This window comes from Papaver somniferum, chromosome 11, assembly GCF_003573695.1.
Source record: "Papaver somniferum cultivar HN1 chromosome 11, ASM357369v1, whole genome shotgun sequence".
Classification (NCBI taxonomy): Eukaryota; Viridiplantae; Streptophyta; class Magnoliopsida; order Ranunculales; family Papaveraceae; genus Papaver; species Papaver somniferum.
The window spans coordinates 42,839,714-42,849,878 of NC_039368.1; the positions used below are offsets into that span (position 1 = coordinate 42,839,714).

The 10,165-nt window shown below is 33.0% G+C and overlaps 1 long non-coding RNA gene across 3 annotated transcripts; it reads right to left on the reverse strand.

Annotated features, from left to right (window-relative positions):
• Window positions 1-4,848: 4,848 nt before the first annotated feature.
• Window positions 4,849-8,596, reverse strand: LOC113322466. 3 transcript variants are annotated; one of them, XR_003347142.1, is made up of 6 exons: window positions 8,286-8,596; window positions 7,861-8,199; window positions 7,623-7,672; window positions 7,244-7,505; window positions 6,868-7,056; window positions 4,849-6,794 (listed from the first exon to the last, which is right to left on the reverse strand). It is a non-coding gene; the product is annotated as an uncharacterized LOC113322466 (long non-coding RNA). The 3 variants fall into 3 exon arrangements; XR_003347141.1 differs by having other exon boundaries at window positions 7,861-8,041; window positions 8,286-8,586; XR_003347140.1 differs by having other exon boundaries at window positions 7,861-8,584.
• Window positions 8,597-10,165: the final 1,569 nt, after the last annotated feature.

A 10,165-nucleotide genomic window follows, 5' to 3' on the forward strand; every position in this document is an offset into this window, starting at 1 on the left:
CTTACTTAGGTAGGATTCCTAGTTTAGATGAGTTTTGAACTCATAGTTTTATTTCCTTTTCCATCAAGTTACACTCCTATAAAAGGAGGGGAATTTCAGGTTAGAAGAGGTAGAGAAAACGAGTGAGAGTGCTGCCATAGTTTTGGTTTGTAATAGAGTTTTTCTTTCACAGTTTAAAGAAGAAGAGGTTAAGCAATTAAAGAAGAAGCAGTTAGCAGCAACGATTGTGTTATTTACTTTCTGTTATTATTCTTTTCTTTGTGTTCTCTTAATCACTTCTACAAAGCAGTACTGACTCTAGGTACCCTTGATCGATTACATATCAAGTGGTATCAGAGCCACATTCTGACTTCTAGGGTTAGATGTGGTGCATGGACTCAACACAAATTCAGTGTACGCGATCAGGAGAAGATACTGTTGTTCTACTAGACACAAGGAAACCTAGAGGAAGTATTAGAACCAATATGGGAAGTGAAGAAGACGAGAAGAAGCTAACATATGAGGACAAGTTTGTTAAACTCGAACTTAAGATAAAAAATTTAATAGATACCTTAGATGCGTTCATGAAAGCAAGTGCTGTCAAACGAAAACCTAAGCGTAGAAAAGAGGAATTAAAGGGAGATGATGAATTCATCCGTGAAGAACTGAACTATGTTGAAGAGACAAAATACGATGAGTTTGCGAGTGAAGACGAAGTCATTGTCGATTGAGACTTACCACCAGTCCTTGACTACGATCTAGAAGAAGTTGAAGATGAAGACAACTGTCCAGAAGTTGAAGATGGAGTTGTTCTTACATCTGAAGATATTGATACCCTTATCAGGGAATATAATGAAGTTGTAAACTCTTATAAAGAAGAGTTTGGTCCTGAAGAAGTCTGTAGAGAACTTTGAGATAGTTTTTCAGAAGTTGAAGATGAAGTTTTTACAATAGGTTCTACTGATACTCCTATCAGTAAAGAGACTAGCATAAGTTTGTTTTACAAATTTCAACATAGTAAAGATGATGTTTTCAACAAGTATGACGGGGAATTCCTAGTAGTTCAAGTTTTACATGGAGTTCATAGAATGGTTTTGGTTTTTGACCGTGAAAAGTTAAAACAGACATCATATGATGGTCGCCAGCTTGTACTTGTTGTGATATTAGGTGTTCTAGCAGACGACAATGGTGTTAATAAGAATTTTTTTAGCTTTGATGGAAGCTATGTAGTGCAGATCGGCATATCAACAACTGTTGTGTATATTCAAGAATGGAGTTCTAGAGACGCTTATGCCGAGCATCACCGGCAGAAAGGGCAATAGATGGAGTTACCTCTGGCTCAGATTTGGGTCCTTAGTGTTACTGCAGATGGTGTTGTTCTGTTTTCGAAGTGTGGAGGAAATTATTATGAGATAGGAAAAGAAATTTCAAAGACAACAAAGAAACTACTTCGGATTTTTGCAAAGAGAGACACCAAAGATTTACTACAGGACGAGACAGTGCTTCTAGATTGGAAGCTACCTTTGGATCAAATTAAGTCAAATGATGCTTGTGTTTGTGCTGCTCGTACTCGGAATAAGGATGTTAGTAAGCACAGAGAGGGTTATACTGATCATATAAGAAGTTTGCATTAACAAGTACGAGCTACCAGTAGTAAGACTAATGAGAATTACCCAAGAGCAGCAAGTATTATTCGATGGCATGAAGATTTCCGAGGAAAAATAAGGGCGAATTTATTAATTGTCTGTCGTGGTTTGATATTTAGCATAGACCAGATATTAACATGTTTCGAATATCAAGATAGGGATAAAGAGTTGCAAACTTGCAGCACTAATTGGTTGGTTCAGATGATTGTTCTGAATGCAACTATTATGTTGAATGTGCAATATGCAAGCACAACAAATGCTAATCAAATTGGTCAGGAATTACAAGGAAAAGAAAGGAGAATTTGGTTGGTTTCTTGGAAAGATTTAATGGCTAGCTGGGAGAGGTTATTTCCTGAAACATAAGATGGTGACCAGAGATTAATATGTTCAGATTTTAAAAACGAGAAGAAGGAGTCGATGCTTACTATTGGTGTAACTAAGCTCAATACCAGAAGCGAAGATTTGAGTTTTGTTTATGACAGTGGGAAGTCAGCTGAGTGTTACGCAAAGATACTAGAGAATGAGCTCCAGACCACTGAGATAGAAATTAAGTTTAATCTGCGGATATAGAGGTTTAGAGCTTACACAGGAGTTTCAGCTTCCTAAAATGGGAGATCCATGATACATGAGTATCTTAGCGACCCCGTGTTAAGGCTAGTAAGTATCTAGAAGATACTAGAAGATTACACGTACAGAAGTATGTGAAGATTATATACACGGAACTAAGTGGTGTGCAGGTTTTATGCACAGAACAGTTGAGCCATATTGTGGCTGGAGTTGAGGCTAATTACTAGCCTAGATTTAATTGAGCCATATTGTGGCTAGAAAGTGTCTAGAAGACACTAGATGTTGATCGACTAGTTTGTTTGATCAACAAGTCTTGAGGTTTCCTTACTTAGGTAGGATTCCTAGTTTAGATGAGTTTTGAACTCATAGTTTTATTTCTTTTTCCAGCAAGTTACACTCCTATAAAAGGAGGGGAATTTCAGGTTAGAAGAGGTAGAGAAAACGAGAGGGAGAACAGTCAGTTATCGATTGTAATAGAGTTTTCTTTCAAGCAATTAAGAAGAAGAAGTTAGCAGGTGGAGAGAAAAAACGAGAGATAGTGCAGCCATAGTTTTGGTTTGTAATAGAGTTTTTCTTTCACAGTTTAAAGAAGAAGTTAAGCAATAAAAGAAGAAGCAGTTAGCAGCAACGATTGTGTTATTTACTTTCTGTTATTATTCTTTTTCTGTGTTTTCTTAATCACTTCTACAAAACAGTACTGACTCTAGGTACCCTTGATCGATTACGTATCAATTACTTACATTGTTTTGTGCACCTCAACAAAGGGTAACAGGTTTCCCACTTGCCTTGTTCCAAGTTCTTTAGAGAATTGGGGAATTTCCCGAGGTGACACCTTTTGGAACAGTTTTCCGATTTTCTCCCAAAGGTACCTAATATTCCATTATCCACTCATGAATTCCATCGGGGAGTGTTTATGGCTGATCTTCTACCACTTAGTGGCATATATATCTTTATATTAGCGTGTGATCCTGTGTTTCAAAATAACCAAAAGAATAGCTGGTGGAAAATAACATTTGGACAATGCTACTACCTTTTCAGAAGTATGATTTCGAAATAACATCGTTCGCAGTATCAAGCCTCCAGATCATACTAACCTTCACCAGCATCAACATGATACTTTCAAATCGTATCATTAATTAGTATCGAAGATTTCAAAATTCGTAGTATCAAGTCTCCAGATCATACTGGCCTTCCAGCATCAACACGATACTTTCGAATCATATCATTAATTAGTATCACAGATTCCAAACAAAACCAATTTCCATATATCCACATCTAATCTGGAGGATCTGTATCGATCTGATACTGATACGAGCCTACTTAAGGATGTGGGAGTATAATGTGCTGTTGTTGTCCTGAAAATGTTTCTATGCATAAACGTGTATGTACTGCGCATTGTCTACCTCCAAGGAGGTGGGACAATATCGTTAAAGTTAGAACATGCTCAGGTATATACCACAAATTACTCTGTCTCTTTACACAGAGATACGGGAATAAGGTTTTTTAATTTCCTCTAAAAATAAGTGTTTTGTTCACCGGATCAGATTAAAAAAACTAGTTTGTCACCCGTGCTATGGTTCTTGTTGCATCCATATTTTAGGATTACTTTCGTAAAAAAAAACATATTAAAATGCTAATAAAAACGCAATAATCTTGTGGCCCCGAAAACTAATTGAGTTCCTAGTAAATTAACTAAAAACTAAATTTTTAAAAAAATCATAGGCTTGTGGCAAACATCTTTAAAGCGTATCCTTTTAGAAAAATTGATGTTCTTTAAATTTTTGGAACTAATGCTTTTTTTCTTTCCTTTTTAACATATTCTTGCTTCTTTTGGTCTACCCAATTATTGTTCATCTTTATTTCATTAGTATAAGCTCCATCGAGATCACCATACATTATAATTTCATGATAAATTCTTTTGAGAACATGAATTTTCATAAATCCTCGATCTTAATTATGCCGTGTGATTATGTTGGCATTTTTTGAATTAATAAAAACGCAATAATCTTATAACCCCAAAAACTAATTGAGTTCTTAGTAAATTAACAAAAAGCTAAATTTTAAAGAAAATCATAGGCTTGTAGCAAACATCTTTAAAGCGTATCCTTTTATAAAAATAATGCTCTTTAATTTTTGGAACTAATGCTTTTTTTCTTTCTTTTTTAACATATTCTTGCTTCTTTTGGTCCACCCTATTGTTGTACATACTTATTTCATTAGTATAAGCTCGACCGAGATCACTATACATTATCATTCCATAATAAATTCTTTTGAGAACATGAATTTTTATAAATTCCTCGATCTTAATTATGCCGTATGATTATGTTGGTATTTTATTAAGATAATGATGTATATCGAATAATGGTTGTTTATTTTGGTGATCATTTTTTGAATTATTTTTTCGCTAATCTAACCTAAAATATTTTTACATGCAAATCATCAAACAGAGTGAATAGAATCAAATACAGAACGGAAACAAATATGAAGATTAAGTATATTAAGTATAACAGTTTTATTTTTTTCAAAAGAAAATAATTAATCAAATACAGAATGGGGTATTAAGTATAATAGTTTTATTTTTTTCAAAAGAAAATAATTATAAGAGGTTATCTGCATGTACTAGAACATCTTCTTGTTCAAAAAAACTTAATTAATACAGAGAAACTTTACATCGTCTTTGATAATTGATAATTACAGTGACGCATTAACTTTTATATTTAGTTCCTTAAGATTTTCTTCATGATTTTTAATATTGAATTACTGCATGAATGAGTGTCTATATGGACGTGTATCCAAGATCAATAAGACATGAACGGATGAATACCATATGTATATACAGTCCAAGACTTGTATCATTTGATGATGCCATGTGAATCGCTAGAAACATGTGAAGTGCATGGCTAACCCAATACCGAAAGTTTTGTAAGGGGACTGGAGAAGGCTACGGATGAACACCATATGTACAGTAAGTGATTCTACTGTACCCGTGGGTTTTAGGGTGAGTTATGGAGTTTGTTGTAGCCATACATATGCGATTCCTTGCTCTCTTGAGAAGACTGTCCAGCCGCTGTCTCTTAATATTCTTCCAACGAATATTACGTTGATGTCATTGCAGAAAATTTAGGTGTTGCGAAAGATTCTCGTGTTCTACTCTTTCACACCAACGAACGATACGGAAAAAATCTCTATCATCAGCGTTTTTGGTACACAATGATGATTTTACTCCGGATTCCTTCCATGTGGAAATAATGAACTTGTGCGGAAGAATATTTTGATTTGATCTACCACTAAACATGGCAAAGAAGTTTCTTTAACGTATGATTCTTAGCTAATTATGTAGCTTGGTATATTCGAATCCAGAATATCCCCATCTTGCAAGACAGCTCGTGCTCAAGTAGCATAAAAACTGATACTTTCAACTGGATGTATTCATGTAGGGAGCGTGAGGCTCTAAACTGTCAATCACCACACGTCCTTTCACTAACAATAGCCTGCTAATTTGACAAATTAATCTTAAAAACCCTTGGATACTCATCCTTTAAGTCTCTGCCGTTTCCCAAAACAATTCTGATTAACTACCTCATGATCACTAAATAGTTGCAAATACATTTGAAAATCTTACCTGATAATTTTACAACACTCATTAAACTTTCTGTACCAAAAAAATAAAATGAAAACCGGTAGCTATGACTTAAAGATGCTAAATATATTATTGAATTCTTTAAAAATTCTGAAATTCTCTGATGACTGAAATTCGAAGACTATTTTTAGTTAGATATATGTTTCATCAAAGCTCTTCATTTCCAAAATTTCCTTCTAATTTATGATTATCAGCATGTACCTTTGTCTTGCGTAGCTTCAACGTATCAGCAAAGGTCATTAAATTGTATACCAAACAATGATAGAGTGATATTGTAACGGCATCTTAGTGCTTTGGTGGTTGGTTTAAAAAATAAACCATGAAAATGTTATTTGTGCTACTACAGATACGGATAGATTTGAGAAAATGTTAGTTGACCATATAAACTAGAACCTTAAAACAAAAGGCTATTTCTGAAATCAAATTACCTGCATCATTTTAAAGTAATAAATTAAACAATATGCTTATTGGCTTTTTCAATGTTTGTCCTCTACTTAACACCATCCACTACAACAACAATATGTTTATTGGCTTTTTCAATGTTTGTCCTCTACTTAACACCATCCACTAAAACCTCTATACAGGAACTTTTTGCCATCAAATGGATCATCCATTTCGCAAATTCTTAAATAAAAAAACATGCCAAGATGTACCAAATAATGCACAGGCTAGTCGCTAGTCCAAAACTCTGTATTTACGTACCTCATTCAAAATGATGTATGCTACGGGTGGAGTTTAGCCCAAGTACCAATAGAGATCTTCAGTTTCCAGTCCCATATGCCCAACCTCACAACTTACATTTGATTCACATGGATACACTACCTTGTTTGTTTGTTTGTTTTTTGAGGGAAATACACTACGTTGATATCATATTGTGACGGAAACAGTATACTTAAACCTTCATAGGAATATATATATATATGAGCATTTTGTATATGACTCCCACTTACTACACCGAACACCTGTACCAAAATTCAAACGATTGTTATTCCAGATTTCTGATTCATAACTGTACACCAACGGAAATCCCCATACCTTGAGAAACCAACAGGATAGCTGTATAGAATTACAAATAGTGTTTGAAAGAAGTTCCCATGTTGTTGGATTCAACCCTCCCATGATGACAAACATTGCTGGTAAGGCTAACCCCAGTGGAATTCAATTTCTTTTCTTATTCTCAAGATGAAGTATGAAGAAAGCATACACATGCTTGATGAACGCATGCTACAAAAATGAGGAAATAGCATGAGTCCAATCTGCCCAAAAAAATATATTGCATAAATAAATAAACAAAACATATGTGTCGATCTATAGAAGAAATATAGAGTCTGCTTCATTATAAAGGTTGTTTCCGGAAGAAAAAAATATTTGAATAGGAAATTGATAGAGGCGGCGAAAAATAAACGTATACCTGGTTTTGTCATTGAGAATTAAGAACAAAAGAAATCCAGTTAAAACGGAACCAAACAGATACCAGATACCGTTGAATCTAAGTTGTTTTCCATGAAAAGAAAAACCGTTATCAACCATGGAAATATGTACATGTTTATTATTGCATGTTGATACTTTGTTGAGTCTCCATGGTCAGTTGATTTGCAATATTGATGAAAGATATATGATCTCTTATTTTATCGACAATTTTCGTTTTCTTTTCTCATCATCCGTATGAACTCCTACACACACAACATATACACATGGTGGTTACTTTGTATTATGTAAAAGCTCCACTCTAAATTTCAAATTTATAATACTAATCACTGGAAAAACCAAGAAATCAATAGGATTCATACCTAGAAGTGTTTTTTTTTTCTTTTTTTGCCACAGCTTGAATGCATTTCACCTGGAAAACTGCACTTGTGAATCCATGAAAGGCGACTTTCTCCCTAATAATTATTCCTTAAAATTCTAACATCTTCTTACTAAAAATAGTATTCGTTTCAGTTTAATTTGGTGATGAAAATATGGAACGATGCTTCCTTGATTATTGCAGCACGAAACATAATTATATATACGGGGATAAAAACTTACCAAAAGACCTGTCTTTTGATCCGTTGTTATTTAACTGGAGATCGAAACTTTGAACAGAAGAAATATTTTAGAAATCATATCTCCATACACTTCTGTTTCACATCCAGTTTATATTTCAAATTGTAGACTGTGTGTGATTCACGCCCATTCACGGATTATACACTTCTGTTTCATATCCAATCTATATTTCAAATTGTAGATTGTGTGTGATTCACGCGGATATGGATTCAACATTAGAACAAAAAAAAAACACGAAACATATACTGGTTTTGAACATTGGAAACTCCATAAATAGAAAAATCTTTAACACTGTCTTTTGCGGGGAGATATCATCAGCATCTTCAAACAAAATCAGTAAAAATCAAAACAAAATCAAGAAAACAAATACCAAAAATACCAAAAAATAGGATTTCACGATTCTATACCTGTATGAGTTTACTATCACGGACACGAAGCTCCGGAATAACCGTTTAAATATTCATGAGCTCCTTATACCGCAGCAACTGATCACACTTTCGAGTTATGCAGAACAAAAACAGAATATATTAGACAATAAAATCGTAAACTGGAAGAAATAGAAAAACAAAAGCAACTGAACCCTAGCAAAAAAATGGAATATGCAAACAATCGTATTTGTTGGTGACTCAAGCTCCTTATATAGAGCGATGAAGGTTCTAAATTCCAATGGAAAAAACACGATATTTTGGGAATAATATTAATTAAATATTAAAATTCACATAATTTTCAACAATTTTGGATGGGCGAATATATTTTTTTTATTCACATTATAAGCAGAGATATTCGTGTCCAAAAAATCTAGCGATCTTTTACAATCTAATAATAGATATATTTTATCCTACCAAAAAAATAGATACATTTTATTATTTTATTTTCGGAATGTCATATTGAATATTTCGCTTCTTTTTTGCTTTGTTGTTTTTTTCTTTATATTTTTATGTTGTTCCCCTAATGATTTTTTTTTGTTTTCTGTTTTGCAGAGGATCAGTGATTAAAGTTTGTCTAAGTTTTCAATGGAGGAAGAAGTATACTCTGATGATGAACCGGTAAACAACATTTAATTCCAGGTATTAGTTCATAAAATTTAGAACATGATCATAAATTTAGATCATATGTATGTTTGTTATTTTATCTTTTTTTCTTATTCAAAATTGTAATCCTAAATTTAGGATCAATTTAATTATCTACAATTTGGAATTGTAATTAGGATTATTTCATTGGAATTGATTTCTTGGAGTGTAATCGGACATTGGACATTGGAAAAATTTATTTCATTTTCTAATAATTTTATGATTTGTTTTGATGATGTGATTATTAGTATTTCGAAGCATTTTGATTATGTGATGATAAAATCATGATATGCTATATTTATTTATTTATTTTACTTTAATAATTTTATGATTTAATATATCATGTGATTATGATTTTATTTATATTTTACACACATATATATATACACGTGCTATGCTTCAAAAAAATAATATATATACGTGCTTTAGTGCAAGATTCTAATTAAGATTTTATAAATTTAATAATTTTGATAATAAATTTTTTGTTGAATGTGATTGGTCGGAATATATATTTTGGGGCTAAAATATTCTCCTTATTTTTAATTGGTCGAAATTTTATATGGTGGGACCAGAATTAACCAGGAACTCCGGTTAATGAGAGCGCTCGAAAAAAACTCTATTTTTATATAGATAATATGTTCCATGTCGATTGAATTCCTGGGGCTAGCTTCTTGAATTGATGGTGTCCCCACTTTTACATATGGGATGGGTCCTCTGAATACCAAGATGGGTCCTGACTACTCTGTAGTGCTCAACAACTAACGAGTAGCCAACTTTAAATTAAAAGACACCATTAACGCTAACCGAAAGAAAGAGAAAAAAAAAGGAAAAATATTGTTTGGTCCTTTTTTAGGTGGTCTCATGTCTGTTTAGTCCTTTGAGAAAACGCCTTTACTATTTGGTCCATAATAATTTAAAAATATAAAACAGACAAAATTACCCTTCCGTGTTAATTTCTACTTATTTTTTATAGCAGTTCATTCTTCAAAATGAACTCTTGTTTATTTCTACTTATTTTTTCAGAAATCACCTAAAAAAACCAGAGTTCATTCCATATAAAAACCTAAAAAAACAGAGTTCATTCCAGAAATGATCTCCATATAAAAACCTAAAAACACAGAGTTCATTCCAGAAATGAACTCCATATAAAAATCTAAAAAACCAGAGTTCATTCCAGAAATGAACTCCATATAAAAACCTAAAAAAAAGCATAGTTC